Genomic DNA, 20,862 nt, shown 5'->3' with positions numbered 1-20,862 from the left:
TACTTACCCAGAAGTGCTCAGGGCTAACTCTGTTTACAGGTCTCTCCTTGACAGTATACAGGCCACCTGGGAAACCACTTATTGAACCTGGGTTGGCTGTGCAAGGCAAGTCCTACTCTATATTATCACTCTTGCTCCTGCACAACAATTTAAAATGATTTCTTAAATAAACACACCATATGGGATCATGATCTATAGTTCAAAAGAGAGTTAAGGAAAGATCAATAAAACGAGTTTAGTAGACCCGCAATTTCAGCGGAAAGTAGAAGGGTAAGAGTAAACTGAAAGGGGAGAAGCCCAAGCCGAAGCCATGAGGGTCTTGTGTGAGTGTGTCTAGTACCCTGGAAATGGAAGGATGAGTGCCATCATGGGCAGTGAGCCAGGGCGGCTGGAGGATGATATGCAAGTGAAGAAAGACAGAGATGTATTTGCAGCTTGGGACTGGGTGATAGTACAGTGGGGAGGGTGTTTGCCTTGCAGTTTCAACCTTCGGCATCCCATATGGACCTGGAGCACCAGCGGGAGTGATTTCTGAGTGCAAAGCCAGGAGTAACCCCTGAGCATCACCAGATATGGTCCTGTCCAAACAAAAAAATATATTTTAACTATATTTAAAAATATCTGAATATTTATTATACTGACTGGAATTTGATACATACTAAGTGTTAGAAACAGTTGTACCTTTGTTTTTCTATCCCCAGCATTTTTGTTTTCTATCCCCATGTGGTCCCTCGAGCACTGTCAGGAAGGATCCTTGAACACAGAGCCAGGAGGAAAAGCCAAGTACAGCCAGTTGTGCCCCTCTCCCCAAGAAAAAAAAAAGTAAAAATAAACAATATGTTAATATTATTTAATAACTCAATAAACATGTTATTTGATTGGCAGATTTCTACTCACAATTGTATTTGGAAAATTAAATAATGACTATCTTAATGCTCATCTCAAGTTTATAACATTCATCAGCAACAAACCAGGAAGGCTTCAACCCTCCACATTTCACAGCTTTGAGAAGTGTACGATTTCACTTATTTTCCCAAGGACACAGCGCTGTAGAGCGCCCAGGGCCCCTGTGGTTAGCACCATGCTCTTGTGACCAGACTTCAGAAAATAAAACTGCTTCTAAATTGGTTTTCTTCTCATAGAGAGGTTCAGAGTGCCTGGGATTTAGAAAAATTATTATTTATCTTACATTCTGACAGCATGTTGCTGCCATTCTTATGATTTACTATGGAATGGGGAAAACATTGCCAACCAAGCATGTCAAAGCCACATCTCATTATACATTCGATTTGCTCTCAGAGCGTGGCTGCAGTGTCTGTGTACATGTGCAGTTTCTATTGTAGCAATAAAATAAAATAATCTAACTTGGCTCTTTTCCGAGGGCAGGCATTTAAATGCACACAACCGTTGGGACACATCAAGTGCTTCTCTGGGCACTGGATTATGGACATTCTGTGGATTAGTGGATCTTCAGATATTGACATGGAAACAAATACATAAAAGGAATAGTTTCTTATTTATTCTGTCTTCTCTCTGTCTCTTCAGAGCTTCATCTTAATTTGTTTGAATTAATTCTGTTTTAGGAGTTGGATTATAACTCCAATTCTAGAGAGACTTTCTCCATTGAAATCCTTAAGAAAATATAATTTGCAGTATTGCCTGCAACCTGTGTATTTTTCAAGTATATAAGGCAAGGTTTGAACTTATTGATTATTCTAGTTTTACAAAACAAACCTCTGGATGCAGGATTTCTCAGGTAGAATATATTAGATTAGAATTTGATAAAAGCTAAAAAGGTTATTTCAATAAATATTCTACTATAGTATCAAATATCAGGTGCTGATTCTGATATATTTATTTAGGAGAATTTTTTATATTAAGGAATCATTTTTATATTTAGAAGAAATTTTTATATTCTTAGGAATAAAAAAAGATTTCTGTACAGTGCAATGTAAAGCAAAGCTTACAGTTGCTCTTGCTCATTTTATGCTCAGTACCCTCAATCCAATCCACGGTATGCTTTGCCCGCGTGTTACTGCTTTATTGCTTTGTGACTGAACATATTATGTGCATTAGCTCTTCAGCAGGGAAATTTAAAGAGTGTTATTCTATTTATTTTAAGTGTCATATAATTATGAATTGATTTACTAGCCATTGTAATGCTACAAATGATAATTAATTTATTTGCATAATATGTAGTTTTGTAGAAGTTCAATTATAATAAAGCATTTGCTAAATGTACCATGAAAACAGCGTTTCCAGAGAGAATGAGTCTGAGGCTAAAATCTATTTAGTGTGTCAGTATGTGGTCGTAATCTTGGGCAAGCCCTTCATTTCAAGATGAAAGGGAGGTTTCCTTAGCCCAATGATTCATTCATCTCTACTTTATTTTTTTTATAATGTATTGGCAATGTTTGTTTGAGGTAGAATAAAGAGCTCATTATGTTAAAATATACATTCAGTTAATAGTGAAAATTCTTTAAGCCAATCTTAGGATACAGATGCACAACTATTCTTAGTTTTGCTTGAATAATGAAGGCACTGTCCATCCATGACACTAGACCCGTTTCAGTCTCCCATGGCCTGATGTAACACTCCCTCTAATTTTTTTACAGTTGAGTGACAGGAACATGGCAAATCTCCTGTATCTGAGGATGTAGAAATTGCACTTGGAAAGGGATTCAGGTGCCAGTTTGCTTAAGACAATAACTCTGCAAAGGTGACATAAAAGGCCAGACTGTCTTGCATCAGTGCTTTGAGCATTCCACCAGTGCCTCTGAAGCTTTGTTGACATTTTTCTGCAAAGAAGAAGACTTATGAAAGGAATCACTATGTTGATGTATTGGTGGGCCTTACAGGTGCAGTGGAATATTTTGGTTACAGTCTGTCTCTCTGGGAAGAAAAGAGACTGCAGAAACAGTTTCTCTTCTGCTTTACTCACAAAATTCTATTTTTTTTCCTTTTAAAAACAATGGATATTGCTTAAACCATATTATGTGGCAGAGTGGAAAATTCTCTGAATTATAATTACAAACAATTTTCAAAATGTTTTACTCATTCAAATTGTTTTTTACTTTTATTAGTGATTTATTTTTTCTTTGATCATTGGTTATTTAGAAATATGTTTATTTTTCACGTGTTTTTACTGGTCTAAATTTTACTTTCCTGTTGACCCATGATTTTTTTATAGTTTAATTTCTTGTATTTTGCTTTGTTCTTGGGCCACACACAGCAGTGCTCAGGGCTACCCAAGGCTTTTGTTGTGCAGAGATCAACCATGGTAATGATAGGAATTGGAACAAGATCAGTCACATACAAGACTAGTGCCTTCACCCCTAAATTATCTCTCTTGACCCCAGGACTTGTTTTGGGGAATAACATATGGGCTAAATTGTCTAATGTCTAGTATACATTTGAGAATTTATATTTTGTGGTTGTTCTCTGGAGTATTGTGATATCTGCTAAGGCTCATTTTTTCATAGTGTTGTTCAAGTTGTCAATCTTGTGGTCTGCTGCTTTATCCACGAGATAGTTATATTACCAAAAACTACTACTGAAGTGTTCGTTCCCTTAACAATTTATAGTTAGGCATTACTACAAGTATATGCTAATAATTGTTACAGAACTCCTGATAGATAATTTTATCATTAGCATATTTTTGTATTTGATAAAGTAACACTTTTTAGTTTCAAATTTAGCATTGTCCAGTATTAATTAGCATAGCCATTCCAGGTTCCTGGGTATATAGCTTCCATATTTTTTAAATTCAATCATTTTAAACTTACTTTTTAAATAAAATGGTTTTATTTCTAGAAAGATAATTGGAGAGAGAGAGAATGCAAATTATCAGCTTGAGATGTGGCAATAAGAAATATGAAATATGCTCAATTTGATTATCTTCTTGTTTCTTTGGAGTGGGGGAGCTGGCAGTACTAAGAGCTTATTCCTGGCTCTGCACTCAGATATAATTCCTGGCGGGGTCCAGGGGTCAACAAGGTTATGCATTTACAAGGCAAGTGCCTCACCCAATGTGCTATTTCCGTGGCTTTTCGTCTATTATATTAAAAAATTACTTTCCAAACAATTTACCAAGTAATACAATGATTACTTTTTGTATAAAGTGTAGTTGAAACTATAAGAGACAATGAATATGCTTATTTTTTGTTGATAAACTTTACCTCATATATAAATTAAAAATCATGTAAGGCAAGCAATTGACCCTGTGGATAAACAATTGTTGATAAACAATTTTAATAGATGCAACTTGCCACAGTGATAACATAAAGGAGGGAGAGAGATCAGTCATATAGGAACACTGACCCAAATATACAAATTTGGAGTTTTAATTCAACATCCCAGAAGGTGCTTTATAGTTTTACCTAAGCTTTTACTTCCTGCTTGCACACACCCTCAAAGGTGAGAGTTGAAAGCATGATTTTGCATTTCACAAGTATTTTACTGAGCTGTCTGATTTTCTGTTGTTGCTACCATGTGAAGGGTCTGACAGAATCCAGGGTCTCACACATGCAATCCATGTAAACAAGTTACATCCCTAGCTCTGTGTCAAAGCTTTTTGATGAACGTTTCAGTCCTGAGATAATTTGGTGATTTTTCCATTGCTCTCATTGATTTAAGGAGATACAATATTCAGAGATCTTTATACTACATTCTTATTATATCCTCTGGCATTCAGTATGTTAACCTTCAACCAAAGGCTATGTGTACAAAAATGCATAGGCAAATAGTAAATGTCTCTATCTGCATGATCCCTTTCCTAAAATGAGGAAAGTACCAGAATGACTATTTCTCCTAGTTCAATTAAGATACTACTATTGACATCTAAGCTCAAAGTAGGTAAGAGTTGTGTATACACAGGCTTTTACAGGGTCATGGTTTTGTAAATGGAATTTGGATCCTACACCCTGGTTAGAAATAAAGGTCCTTCATATGCCCATTTATTGCAGCAAGTTTATTTATAACTTGTAGTTATATTTTTTATCCCATTTATCATAAGAGATCATTTGTGCACGTACATAATGACCTTGTGTTTGACTTATGGGTGTGTCAAATTTTTTCCCTTAAGAAAATCTTCCATATATGAGAAAAATTCTGACCTAGATAGCTGAATTTGGTAGGCACAATAATCAGATTTATTAAGTAGTAAATTCTGCAGGCATAAGCTGAGGTCTAGTTAGTATAGTTAGTAAATGAGATTTTCTCAATTAAATCCTTATTGACCTCAGTAAAGACCCCAGCAGGCCCTTTGCATGAAACTCTACTCAATGAATTAGAAATGTTTTAAACATAGCACTGTAGCACTGTTGTCCCGTTGTTCACCGATTTGCTTGAGCAGGCACCAGTAACGTCTCCACTGTGAGACTTCTTGTTACCATTTTTGGCATATTGAATAATCCACAGGTAGCTTACCAGGCTCTGCCCTGTGGTCAGGATACTCTCAATAGCTTGCCCAGCTCTCCAAGAGGGACAGAGGAATCAAACCCCGGTCGTTTGCAAGGCAAACGCCCTACACTCTGTGCTATCACTCCACTCCATTTTAAATATATTTATTTAAAGAGAGTATTTTGATATTGTCTTAAAGATAATTTAGCTTGATCTGCATTCTTGACACAATACTTTTATAGCAGAGATGAATGGAGCTGACTTCGCTTAATCTGTTTTGACCTGTCACCATTAGCTTTATTTTGTGATGAGAGACTATGCCACAGGAATGCATGAAGTTGGACTTGACTCCCAATGCAGTAAATATATTCTAAGTTGAATAGAGTTAATTTCTTGTGACAAGGAAGTTGAGAACACTTGAAAATACATTAAGTGAAAATATATAAGTTGGGACCCTTAATAGAATTCATATTCTGCATTTTAATAACAATGGAGAAATGGATTAAATTTATTGAGAAAATTATTTAGTGGTTGGCTCTAAATCACCTCTGTAGCATATTTACGGATGCCGGCAAGGTGTGTGCCTAGAGATCATGACTGGTAAGGTCTGTCCAGGCTCCTGCAGTGTGGACTCAAAGTCCTGCCAACCTCCAACGCAGCAGTACAACTGCAGCTGAGATCCACTTGGTCTATACAGCCTGAGAATTAATCCTTGCCATCAGTCATCAGGATTTTAGGGGAACCATGATTCTCCGGTTTATACAGGATTATGCTATTTGCAGGAAAAAGAGACAATAGCTCTGACCTCCACTTAAGGTCCATGTCCTTATATTTTGTCACAGAAAGAAGACATGGGAGGGGAAAAGTAAGAAATAGAGAGTTTTACTGAAGGGAAAGAGTATTCACCCACGGTGTGGGGGTGGGCATCTTCAAAATGGAGTACCCAAAATTGCTTTGGGTAACTTATGAAAGGATCTTTTCACAAAACTGCTTCTGCTAGGATTCCCAGTGATTGCTAGGGAGCTCTCAGGGAGAATGTGTTAGCTGTGGTGGTATCTTCATTCTCTTACTCTCACCGTCAGCAGGGGAACTGCTCTTGCAAGAACAGCAGCAAACAGAACCCAACATTACCAATCTCCATCATAAAGGCGAATTTAGGGCAGAAATGTTAACTTTTTGTAAGAAATTCGGGTCTTACAACAAAATTGAAAGACATAAACTTTCCCATTTTCATCAGAACTGCCAAACCACAGAACCTACAACCAACCAACAGAATATCGAACTGCTTGTCCCACACCTCCAATCTGTGCTATCGCTCCAGCCATATAGTAATAAAACCAAGATAAAATCTGAAAGGGAGTTATTCTGTGACTAGTCTCTTTGCCAGTTTAAAAAGTATGAAGGTTGGGTCAGAGTTATAGTACAGGGGGTTAGTCCTGTTATAAAGGCAGGGGTGGGGTGGGGGTGAGGGTGGTTGGAGGGACACTGGGGACATTGATGGTGGAAAATATACACTGGTGGAGGGATGAGTGTTCAATCATTGTATGACTGAAACTCAATCATGAAAGCTTTGCAATTGTATCTCATGGTGATTCAATTGAAAGAAGGAAAAAATGTATGAAGGCATATCCCCAAGGAGATGATTTGCAAGAACTACACAGAGCCAGGGCCAGTTTCTGGGTGTCACTGCCTAACTACTGGAAAATGGGGAATCTGGGAGGAAGAGACCCAGTCCCGATCCAAGCAGCCTTAAAGATCTTGGCCCTGGATCCCATGCACCTGGGTTTTTCCACCAACTCCTCCATGCGTGGGGTTTGTTCGAACATGTGGAGACTGTCCCTGAGCATGGCCGAGGCTGAGTTCTGGAGGTCCTCAACTGTCAAGGTTCTGCTGGGGCCAAGGAGAGAATTGCAACCCATCCCCTCCGAGGGGCCCCGGTGAAGACAGCCAGGTGTGGGGGCAAGAGGCTGTGTCGCTCTCTTCTGGGAGCGCCATGTAATCCCATCAACAGCCAACATTCAGAGACTATAAAAACCAAGCTCTTGGAAGCTAATAGCCTAATTCTCCCTCTTGGAGATCCTGACAAGGTACTAAGAGTCTATTGCCACTCAGGAGACCCTGGCAAGCTCTCGGGGGCAAATTCATATCCCAAATACAGTAATAGATATATACATACCTCTCAGAGAGTCCAGCAAGCTAGGGAGAGCATCCTGAATGCAGACCAGAGCCTGAAAAGCTACCTGTGGCTTGCCATGGGTACCCATATTCTATATGCCAAAAACAGTAATGATAGGTCTCATTACCCTGACCCTGAAAGAACCTCCAATCTTGGGAAAGATGAGTAAGGAGAGGCTGCTAAAATCTCAGGGCTGAGTGTAATAGAGATGTTACTGGTGCCCGCTCGAGTAAATTGACGAACAACAGGATGACAGTGACAGTCACAGTCAAATAAGTAACTAAAGAGATACCAACCTAAGTTAAGGCCTTAATAAGACATAAAAGTAGACCACCAAAAGTTTCAAGTTCTTTTCCATTGATAACAACAAGAAAATTCTAGCAACAGACTTATACATTCATAAAAGCTCCGAAGACAGGCAACTTGGAAAAAAGCCTATAAAAACAAAAACAAGGATATGAACCCCATTTGGGGGGATGGTCCACATTGCTCTACTCTGGGTGTGCAATTGTTTCCCTTTACTGTATGGCATATTTAATTGGGTGGGGGTGGATTGGCACAAGCAATCTGGGGCCTGTAATTCCTTCTATTTATGGTGTTTTCTCTCTCATAGGCACACTTATACACATTCCCATATTCCTAAAGGAAATATGTCTGCTTCACTGTAAACTCTTGAAATTCTTTTCCTCAAGAATGGAGAATAAACCAGAAATAAGGCTCAGCACTTCAGTATCCACACATCGGAGTTTCTGTTGCAGATTTGATAAATTCTTTCTTCCTCAGGCATCTCATTTGCAAGGTTGTGGTTCAAGAGAACTGCAGCACCCTCATTACCACCATCACCACCTCCCTGCCCTGTGGTTCCTAGTTACCCCAGCAACACTCTCTTTTAACCTATGGCACCCTGGAAGTCTTCAGGGCAGCTCTATAAAGGGATTACAAGGAGGATCCAAACCAACTCCTGAGAAAGGGAGTGAACTTTCTGGGTAAGGACCATCCACAGTCCACTCTCTTTCCTCAGTTACTCTACCCTTTCACTGTAGGAGGCAATAGGACTACACCCTCTGGCCCTTCCAGGTAGCATGGTCTCCCTCTGCCTGCTTCCTATTGACATCTGGTAGAATGTACTTTCTTTCCACTCAGTACATCATTTAGAGACTTCTAAATTGATCCTAACTTCCTTTGCATTTTTCACCAAAACCTTCCTCCTGTCCAACTCTATCAAGGTACAATTTCTGTCTGTTAACTATCCTTAGATGGAGTCTTTACCTATCCAGAGTTAGTTTCAGAACAGTTACTTTTCTAATACCATCTTGACTCTCCAAACATTTTTGGTGTTATGACTCTCTGTTTCTACAGTTGTTTCTTAGTTTATGGTTTCCTGAATTTGCTGTTAAAGGTCCCTCAACTTATTGTCTACCTTATTTACTACATGACTACAACTAGACAACATATATTCTCCATCTGGCAACACAGTAATTGTGGAAATAAACTCGGAGCATTACAGAATGCAGACTAAGATTTTTGAAGACCAAATATAATTATTTATCTAGGATCATCCCACCTTATTTTTATTGTTCCAATGAAATCATAAGTAGAGGGGCTGCAGCAATAACACAGTGGGTTGGGCATTTGCCTTGCATATAGTCAACCAAAGTTTGATCTCTAATACACCAGATGGTTTCCCGAACCTGCCAGGAGTTGTTACTGAGAATAGTGAATAGTAGTAAGCCCTGTGCACTGCTGGGTGTTGCCTCCAAACAAACAAAAAAACTTTAGTAGATACTTTTTAACTTTCAAAGTTATTTCACTTGAATGATAAATTCTATGAAGCCATCTTAATTAAAAGCTCTGAAACTGGTACTTATGCACTGGAGTCCATATTATTTTACTTTCTACCTATGTAAAAAAACAACTTAATATTTGTTCTATACTTTATACTGTAAAATGATATAAAAATATTAGCTGCCTGGTAGGGCTGAAAAAATAAAATGCATATAAAGCTATTGCCAAGCTACGTGACATTCCAAAGACATCAAATATCTAGAATAGAATATTGAATCATGGTTCATTAAAAATATTTCTATTTCCCCATGAGGTTAATTTATTGCAAATGAAAATCTTTTCATGGGGGGTGGGGACATGAGGAATCATATGTGGTTCTGGGAATTGACCGCATGCAAGGCAATTACCTTACCACTCTACTACCTCTCTTGTTCCTCAAATATATTTTTAGAGGGATAAAAAAGGCAGAGAAGGAAACAACAGCATCAAAATTATCAGTGAATTTTAATAAAGAAAAGTAAGAAGTTTTACTAAATTAACTTTTCTTCCAGGACAGAACACAATATTAAAAGTCAAAGAAATGTTCCACTACTTTGTCAGTTTACATATATTTGAATCTGGTGTTAGTGTAGACTGTTTTAAATTTGTCATAATGTTATCTTGAAAATATTAAGAATATATAGCACTGGTTTTTACTTGGAAACTTATGAAATTGGAGTTGTGCCTTCTGGTTCCTGGAGTACACAATTTGCATTGTACTGATTAAAGTAAAATAATATTGTATTTAAACTTTCCACATGAGTAAATGTAAATTTCTGCTTAATCCCATCCAGGGAATTATTCATTTCAACAGAATATACAAAAGTGGACCTAAAAACAACTTACACGCATAATTTATAAGTATATTTCTGTTATAGTTAACACAAAATGTAGAAGAATGTAAAACAAAAGTCCAGTTGCTTTGACTACAAGTGAATAAATCACTAGACTTATTATTATTATTATTATTATTATTATTATTATTATCATCATCATCATCACTTTGTGCTGGAGTGACAGTGCCAGCAGGGAGGGCACTGGAACTTCCCATATAAATTGTACAATAAAGAACCTTTAATATCATAAGCATTTGGGAATTTTTATCTAATTTTACATTCAGAATTCAAGGATCAACTTAGTATGCCTTTTCAATTAAGACAATACCAACTGATTACAAATCAGTATGATTACCATGAATGCAGAATTCTTGTATTAGACTGGCTAGGTTTAAATCCAAACTCCACCCATAGCAGCTCAGTGACCTCAGATAAGTTACCTGAATTCTATAACTCAGATTTTATACTTAACAGATGCAGAAATACCTAACTAGTCAAGAGTGTTCACATTTAAACTTGAGTATTAATTTGACAATCCATGCAAAATTCTAAGTAAAAAGTACCAGGCAGAGAGTGAATTCTTCCTCAATAATTAGATTTTAGTATTCTTATCAATATTATTATTAAATATATATAATCAACAAGCATTGCATATCTCTATTGGTATGCATAGGTACAATCAAGCCAATGTTTCTAAATCCTTACAGCAGCTCAGTCAATATTTTCCTATGATTTCTGTTTTTACAGAACACAGGGACTTAGAATACACATACAAGTACAAATCCATTCTCTTCAATTCAGTATCTTTTTCCGGATTTGCTATCTCTTGACCAGTTCTTCTAAGAGCATCGTGACAGTAAGTATTGAACACCAACTGCACAGTTATTTCCTGAATAACAGAGGACTCTCCTCCTGAGATCATAACCCAAGGGTAAGGAAAATAGACCCTAACCTGATAATGAACTTGAAACTTAATTTGTTTCTCCTGATTACCAAGGAACTGATAATTGGTTTAGCCTATGCCACCAGACTTTTCCACCTTTACTTCAGTTCAAAAAACAACTGTGTATTATCTTTCAGTCTATTCTTTTTGGAGGATCTTTCAGTCCACCAGAGACTCTCCCTGTGCTGCTCACCTGCACCCCCACCCCCAGCAAGGTGACATAAGTGTCCATCACAGCAACAGAGGCTTCATGTCGTGTGCTGATGTCTCCACTCACTGCTTCCCCCATTGGAGTTCGGACCACTTGTAACCTTCCCGTGTGAATGTGTACCCCTCTCCCATGTAAGGTGTTCAGAATGAATTTCAACAGAGAATGAGTTTGCCCCAGAATGAACAGAACTCTGCCACTGTGTCTGTGCTCTCCCTTCTCTACCCTGTTCCCAGGTTGGTCCCAGAAACCACCAGTCACAGGCCCTACCTCCCTTGAGGCAGCATGAATTGGCCTTTGGACCTGGGACGGCTCCTCTGGAGGGAGGAGGATGGGTTTGTATGACCGGGAACCATGGTGTGGGGGGCGGGGGAGGCGCTGCTTGTGATCTTGCTGCCCTGTCTTGTAACTGCAGCCACTTGGAAAATTGAACTTGGGTGGTGGAGGGGGGCTGCCATCTGTTACCCTTGGAATTTGATTGTACCCTCCTTCGCACCCGCAAATCTGTACGCGAACCCTGTGCATGGCGGGACAGCGGGCTCCAACTTTGGGAGTTTGTTCTTTTGTTGGACGAGTGAGCGCTCCAGTTTTCTTTCCCGTGGAGGTTGTTTCAGCTACAAACCACTTCATTCTGCTGTTTCTAATTCAAAATAAAAAACTTCTATGGAAAAAAAAAGTTTGTATATGTATGAGTAATATTTTCAAAGTTCAAAGTCTTTCCAACTCAGATGCAAGGACCACTGACATAGCTTTCAGTGTCCCTTCAGTGACAGATAATCTCACCTTTAATCTAATCAAACTAATTTGTATGATTGTAAAGAAAATACTGAGTCCCATGATTTGTCAACAAAAATTTTATATATACATTTTCTATGTATCTATGATGGTTGACAGGTGTAATCTTGTCAACGGCCAGCATTCAGAGACTTAAAACCCAGCTCCCGGAAGCGCACGGCCGCTTTGAGGCCACGCAATATCTTATAGCCCACTTCTCCCTCTGGGAGAACCTGGCAAACTACTGGGAGTTTCCTGCCCACATGGGAGAGACTGGCAAGGTCCCCATGGTGTATTAATATGCCAAAACCAGTAACAATGCTGGGTCTCTTTCCTCTGACCCTGAAAAAGCCTCCAGTATGTCATTGTTGCAACAATGAGTAGAGAGAGGCTTCTAAAATCTCAGGGCTTGGATGAATGGAGATGTTACTGAGACCATTTAAGAAATTTGATGATCAATGGGATGATGATGATGATGATGATGATGATGATGATGATGATGATGATGATGATGATGATATAAGATGCTGCCGTATGTGGTGGTTCTGGGGCTGGAATCGGGTTAGCTGCATGGAAGGCGAGCACCCTACCCATCATACTATGTACATGGCTGCCATGTTTTATCATCATCATCATCATCATCATCATCATCATCATCCCATTGATCGTCAAGTTTCTCAAGCGGTCTCAGTAATGTCTCCATTTGTCTGGCCCTGAGATTTTAGAAGCCTCTCTATATTTGTCCTTCTCAACGATGCCACATTGGAGGCTCTTTCTGGGTTAGGGGAATGAGACCCAGCATTGTTATTGGTTTTGGCATATGAATACACCATGAGGAGTTTGCAAGGCTATCCCATGTGGGCATGAAATGCTTGGTAGCTTGCCAGGTTCTCCCAGAGGGAGAAGTGGGCTATAAGATGTAGCACAGCTGAAAACCAGCCGCACGCTTCCGGGAGCTTGGTTTTAAGTCTCTGGATGTTGGCTATAGGTGGGATTACACGGCACCAGGGGCAGTCCCTGGGTCTGACCGCCTAGCTACTGGAAATTGGGAAATCTGGGCAGAAGAGGCCCAGTCCCGATCCGATCAGGCTTGGAAGTCTCAGTCCTGGGTCCCACACACCATGGTTTATATATTATCCAAAATGGCTATACTAATTGAAATGGCCAATAATCAGAAGACTAACCACAGCCAAAGATTTGCTTCTTATGAATGTAGCCTATAGAAAGTTGGGGGGAAAAAGCCATTGCTTTTTTTTAGCTTTTTAAACATCCTTACCATGGCATCACTGAATTCATTCTCATTTGCTGACAAGACCTGACTTGTCAGCAAAGCAAAAGAAATTATGAGAATTCAAATGAGAAAACTACAATAAGAAATGATGGAAATGGAGATTAGGCAGGTGATACACAAAATTCAACTTTTCTTCTAAGCAGGAGAAAGGCAAGGTGAGGAAAAATATCTAAATGTTTCAAGATAATATGTAGGAAACATCTAGAAAACAATACAAGATCGAAAAAAATTCTGAAAAGCAATGAACAGGATACCAGAAAACTATTGGCTGAGTTCAAGAGGAATCATATTATAATAAGTGGTGGGAGCAGGAATACAGCAGGTAGGACACTTGCCTGGCACGAAGCAAATGCAAATACAATTCTCAGTATCCTGGATGGTCCCCCAGCCCCATCAGGAGTGATTGCTGAGGGCAGAGCGTGGAGTAAGCCCTGAGCATCACCAAGTGTGGCCCCAGAACAAAACCAAACAAAATACCAATACATTAGGAACATTTTATTCCAATATAATTATTTCATAGGTAAAAGAAATAGAGTGAAGTTACGTCAAATAAAAGTGAGAATATTTAGACATCTCCCTCATTCTAAAAAGTAGTTTCATTAAAATTATATTAATAATCCAGAATATTCTGACTCACAAGTACTAGAATCAATTTTTTGTTCATCCTCAAAACTTACAGATTAATGGGAAAAACCCGAGTGCCCAAGAACAGATGACTGGTTAAAGAAACTTTGGTACATCTATACAATGGAATATGAACTTTACATATAAGTGGATCAACATGGAAAGTATCATGCTAAGTGAAATGAGCCAGAAAGAGAGAGACAGACATAGAAAGATTGCACTCATCTGTGGAATATAAAATGGCAGAGTAGGAAACTAATACCCAAAAACAGTAGTATATAATACCAGGAGGTTGGCTCCATGGCTTGGAAGCTAGCCTCATATGCTGGGCGAAAGTCATCCCAGATAGAGAAGGGAACACCAAGTAAAATGTGAATGGAAATCCCAAGCAGGGAGGGAGATCCATGGTGAAAGTAGACTAAACATGATGGCCGCTCAATACCCCTATTACAAACCACAACATTCAAAAGGAGAGAGAGAACAAATTGGAATGCTCTGCCACAGAGGTGGAGTGGGATGGGGGGATGGGATATGGGGGTGCGAGAGATACTGGGTTCATAAGTGTTGGAGAATGGACACTGGTGGAGGGATGGGCTCTCGAACATTGCATGAGGGAAAAACAAGCATGAAAATGTGTGAATGTGTAACTACCCTCACTGTGACTCACTAATTTAAAAATAAATAAATTATTATAAAAAACTTACAGATTAACCCATTTTATAAATTAACACATAAAAGACTACCTGAAAAAAATTCAAATGTTAGGTCAGGCATGATTTCCACTTGATAAAATATGTATTTCTGCATCCTAAAAATAGATATCAAGGAAATTAAATATGATACATTTCTCTCAGAATATAACTATTTTCCTATGTTATAATAGAACTATTATCACTAGTGATAATTAAATCACCTGTCAAGTTCAGGAAAAGTTTGGCATTTTCTCTTTGCTATAATTTTGCTTTTTTCCCCATACTCATTCATTATATGTATTAGGGATAATGACTTGAGAATCATCAGTTCTTCCTTCAATTTCTTTAAAAGTCTTAAGGACATCTATATGGCCAGTCAAGAAGGATTGGATTGAGTGTCACCTCCAGAACTACTTTTACTACAAAGTCCCACCATCATTTTTGCAGAATCCAAATACACTGAAGCTTTTTTTGCAAACCATTTTTGATGAATTGACTAAACTTCTCTATTTTAGAAATCATCTCTTTTGACTGGCATGTCTTTCCTCCACTCTCTGGTACACAGGTACCAGCAGATTTGCTAGCTCTGAATATCCAGAGTTTGAGTCTAAGGATTTCTTTCTGAAAACACTTCATATTTACATAGTCTATATTAAACATTTGATCATTACTGGGTTCTCCAAATTGTAATATTTGTCCCACACAACCCAATTTTTGTTTTACATCAGAAATACTAGGGAATTTGTAGTGACACATTTTACTCATTATTCTCATTTTCCCCCAAATCAGAATGACTCTATCGCATAGTTATAGATCCCAGCCCTTATTTATGTCAGATATTTGTATCAGTATTTTATTATATATTTTCCACAGATAAATTCACACTTACCCTGCTAATTTGTCCAACTCATTACCTTTCCTATGCCTCAGTCTCTCTGCCATCTCTCACTTCTCACCTCAATGCACAGTCTTTCATCCATCCATTAAGACATTAATCATTTCCCTTTTGAAAGACAAAGATAAGCTGTATTTTTTGGTTCCTTTTGGTTTGTTTGGGACCTTACCAAGTGGCTCTGTTTCCAGGGCAGCAGGGCTCAGGTGCAGGTATGTGGTGCTGGGAATTGAAGTGGGATTATAATGGGATTGTAGTGGTCATTTTCCAGCATGCCAGGAACGAACGTGCCAGGCAAGCACTTTACCCATTGTGACATCTTGCCAACCCCAAGAACTGCGTAGTATAATTTACTATTCCTTACACTCTAAATACAATATTATGGTTTAATAAATTCTCATGAAATGATGTTGAGTATATATATCCACAGTTCAAAACTAAGAACAAGTCAAAGTGTTTGTAATTACATGATTCTAATACCTTTTCAATAATTTTATTCTTATTCTTCGGCTTGGTAATCATCAATTTCATATTCATGTTAATACACATCAAATATAGAGTTCATCAACAGATAGTTAATAAAATCAGTGCAAATCATATAATTAGCATGATATGTAATTTTCAGTAAGCATGAGAAATTTCTAAATATTATTTAACAGAGATTAATAACTGTCCTACGAAAAGTGTAAGTAGGAATACAATGTTTACCAATAATTTTTAAAAGATTCGGGCAATAAATTTAGGGAAGCATTGATTAATCAAAGAGTAACAAGAACAATAAATGTCCTTCAAAGCATGCCAAGGAGAATTGAGATTTTTAATTTGACAATGATTCAGATTTTTAAAATGACTACAATTTCTGGGGAAGTAAGTAAGATTAGGGAAATAATTTCCTGTCATGATCTTCCATTGATGAGCATTATCCCCATCACCACATCCCCTGAAGAGACACACTACACCCTCATGGCTTGAGCATACAACCAAGTGGCAAACACAGCAAACTCCATACCCAGGTGAGTGTAAGCTGGACATGAACAACGAAGAGAAAATGTTAATAAACAGACTGAACGTGTATGGGGTGGAAACTACGGCATTGGCACAGAAAGTAAGGCCAAACTATAAAATGACTTGAGACCTTTTTTTTGAAAATAAGTATACAAAGGCCAAAAGTTCAGGAGCAGATTAACAAAAAGAAAGGAAGTATTGAATTTTCTCAAGATACACAGCATTTTTGTATTTGGAAAACAAGAGGCTGAGACACAAATTGAATTTTGTTTTCATAAAACTATGATACTCAGATACGTGATATTGAAATGCAGGGGTCACACTGGAAAAAAAGTAATCTGCTTCCCTGCCTGTTGACTTACTTCCAGGGAAAATATAACTAGAAATAAACTTACTATATGTCAACTTGAGGACAAGTTACTTGTGCTCTGGATGGCATGGAGGAAATGTTCTCACTCTGCCAAGGAGCCCCAGACCAACGACAGAGCAAATAACAAGCTTCACAGTAAGAATGGTGCTTTTCAATGGAATACTATGCAGCTATTAGGAAAGATTAAGTCATGAAATTTGCTTAAAAGTGGATGGTCCTGGAAAGTATCATGCTAAGTGAAATTAGTCAAAAAGAGGGGGACAGACATAGAAGAACTGCACTAATTTGTGGAATATAAATATCATGATATGAGACTGACACCCAAGGATAATAGACACAAGGGCCAGGAATATTGCTCCATAGTTGGAAGCCTGCCTCATGAATGGGGGGAGAAGGCAGCTGGAATAGAAAAGGGAACACTAAGTCAATGAAGGTTGAAGGAATTGCTCAGGATGGGAGATATGTGCTGAAAGAAGATAAAGGCCCAAATGTGATAACCTCTCAGTATCTATATTTCAAACCATAATGCCCCCAAATAGAGAGAGAGTATGGGGAAAACTGTCTTCCATAGAGGCAGGGGAAGGTTTAGAATGGGGAGATACTGGAGACATTGGTGGTGGAAAATGTGCACTGGTGGAGGGATGGGTGTTTGATCATTGTATGACTGAAACTCAAACAAAAAGGTTTTGTAACTCTTTCTTGTGGTGATTCAATAAAAAGAAATAGAAAAAATATGGAATGGTGCTTTTCCTTTAATCCACAGATTATTCCTACAAATAATTTTCAAACAGTGATAACTGAGCACTTAGAGGAATAAAAAAAGAAAAAAAGCAGCAGGCAATAAAAAGAAAAACATTTCAATAAATATTTAAAACACTATCTTTAATGGACCGAAGTGATAGCACAGCGGGTAGTGTTTGTCTTGCATGCAGCTGACCTGGGTTCAATTCTTCTGTCCCTCTTGGAGAGCCCGGCAAGCTACCGAGAGTATCCCACACGCACGACAGAGCCTGGCAAGCTACCCATGGCAAATTCCATATGACAAAAACAGTAACAACAAGTCTCACAATGGAGATGTTACTGGTGCCCGCTCGAGTAAATTGATGAACAATGGGATGACAATACTACACTGCTCCATTGAATGGAATCAAAGAAACTTTCCCAAAGATTTTCAAATAATCATTTAAAAGTGTTAAGTAATTGGTTTAATGAATAGAAAATATCAAGTTTGGAAACTAAACCATAAAGAACCCAGATTAAAAACTCAGTAGATTTAACAAAATAAACATTGATTTAAAAAATTAAGTGTGTATGTGTGTGTGTGAGAGAGTGTAGAATGGCAGGTCGAAGTTACCTAGAACTTTACTTCTCAAAGCATCTGATAGAGATATTATTTAATATAAATATAACAAGATTTTCAAGAAGAAAGGAATTATACAATTGTATTTTTCAAGAAGTTTATACATTATACTCAAGATAAGTATTTAAAATTATGCCTAGGTACACCATAATATTTAATTACAGGATATAATCTTGAAGTTATAAAAATCAAAAGATAATAGAACTACCATAACTTTGAGTGTTCTTGAATAAGTAATATTGAAACATGTTCTATACAAAAAGAAGAAACAAAAGAGCACAAAACACATAGATAAATAGTTATGATTAGAAAAATAAACAGTTGGGCATAAACATATTAAAACATGCAAATTTAGAAAAGAAACAGAATCTGGATCTGGAGACACATGTGAGAGCCTCAGCACATCCCTAGCTTTGCCAGTAGTGATCCCTGAGGGAAGAGACAAAAGTAAGCCCTGAGCACTGCTGGGTGTGTTCCAAAAGTCAATCAACTTAAAAAGGAGAGGGAATAAAAACCCAGGATCTATGTAGTCAAATGATAATTAAATGATGAAAATGATGACAAAACATACTTTTCGATAAAATAGGTCTGATATAGAATCATAGTAATGAAAAATAAAAATGTGGGGAAAAGCCAGTTATAGTATGAAAAATGAAGACAATGACCAGGAGAAACCACTTTCATAAAAATCTATAAATAAATGTGTATAAATCAGAAATATTTGGAGCCCCAAATCACCATCTAGTTTAAAATTTACCTCCAGCTCTGGCACCCTACTTAAAATTTTAGAATTCATTGCGCGATATCTCATACTTTATAACATTGATATACTATGAGTGGCACAGCATATTTGATGAGGTATAAAGTAGAAGGCAACCAATCTTGATAAAATATATATAAGTATATATAATTTAGGTAGATAGATAGATAGATGATAGATAGATAGATAGATAGATAGATAGATAGATAGATAGATAGATAGAGATGCATTAGCACACAAGGTTCAAACTGTAACAACATGTTAGTGATCTCTTATACTGGGGCTTAATTGCTCCAATATAAGATACAACAATCTTCACACTTTCCTGTAAGAAAACCTTTTTGATCACTTTTAGTGGATTATTCACAATAAGCACTACAAAATAAATTATTTAGCTTCTGTCTTTGGGGCAGGCTCGAGTGGTGGTGGGAAAATTCAAAATAATGGTGGTAGGAAGATGCAAAGGTGTTGGAACTGATGTTAAAATATTGAATGTAATCAATTATTGTAAACAACTTGATAAATATCAAAATAGAAAATAACAATAAATAAAGGATTTGGATTGATTCTATAATGTGTAGGGTCTTTGTCTTGCATGTGGCTGACCCAGGTCCCATCCTTGGCACCTCATATTCTCTGAGTCCCACCAGCTGATTCCTGAGCTCAGAGCCAACACAAAGCGAGTAGCCTAGCTGCGTGTGGCAAGAAAAGATACCCCCAAATCAGATAAATAATTAGAATAAAAATACTAGTTGAAACATAATTTATCTTCATAAAAGTCACCTAGGACGATAGCTAATATATTAGTTTTTTAGTCAATGGTAACAAATACTTATAGGTTTGCCTACCATGTTCCCAGCCCCAGTCTGGAGTGAGTTATGACATGATCTTAAAGTTATAACCTTCCTTTTTGCAGCCAGGAAATTAAAGCATAGCAAAGATTTAGTACATATTAAATCTAGAAGTTATTTCTTGACCAACTGGCTTGAATGCTTCTGCACTTTAATTTGGTTGAATAAACTAAGCTCTAGAGAGTCTTCCTGAAAAGCCTAAATTTCTAGTTTGGTATCTCTGATATTCTAGCACATTCTAGAGATTTATAAATGGTCACAATGGGCCTACTTATATAGTACACAAAATTATTTCATGAAATAGCAAAAAGAAACAAGAAGCAAACCTAAGTATCTATATTCTATATACCTATCTATTTTTTGTACTTTGGGCTACAACCAGGCAATTCTCATGGGCGACTCCTGCTCTGCGTGCAAGGATCATTCCTGGCAGTGTTTGGGGACTATATGGGATACCAGGATTGCCTTGTTACACAGCATGCAAGACAAGCACTCTATCTACTAAGAGATCTCTTGATTCCTCAAAGTATTTAAACTGTTAAATACCTATGTCTTTAAATATTTATATATATACACATATATATTTTTGTTTGTTTCCTTTCACATTTTTGTTCAAAATTTGATAAGGGCCCAGTAAATTGTCTCAGTACATTTAAATAAATCTGAAATATTTTTAAATTAAGGAATTTTACAGTAACGGTTTTTAAATTCATATGGATGACTGTGTAAATACTATATTATAAGTAATCAAATATAATTGAATAAACAAATATGGAAGGGCAGATTAAAATGCTCCTTAGTTCAATTTTTAAGGCATGCGAATATGCATATAGGCTTGTATATGCACACAGGCATA

This window comes from Sorex araneus, chromosome X (assembly GCF_027595985.1).
Source record: "Sorex araneus isolate mSorAra2 chromosome X, mSorAra2.pri, whole genome shotgun sequence".
NCBI lineage: Eukaryota > Metazoa > Chordata > Mammalia > Eulipotyphla > Soricidae > Sorex > Sorex araneus.
This window is presented reverse-complemented; position numbering follows the sequence as displayed.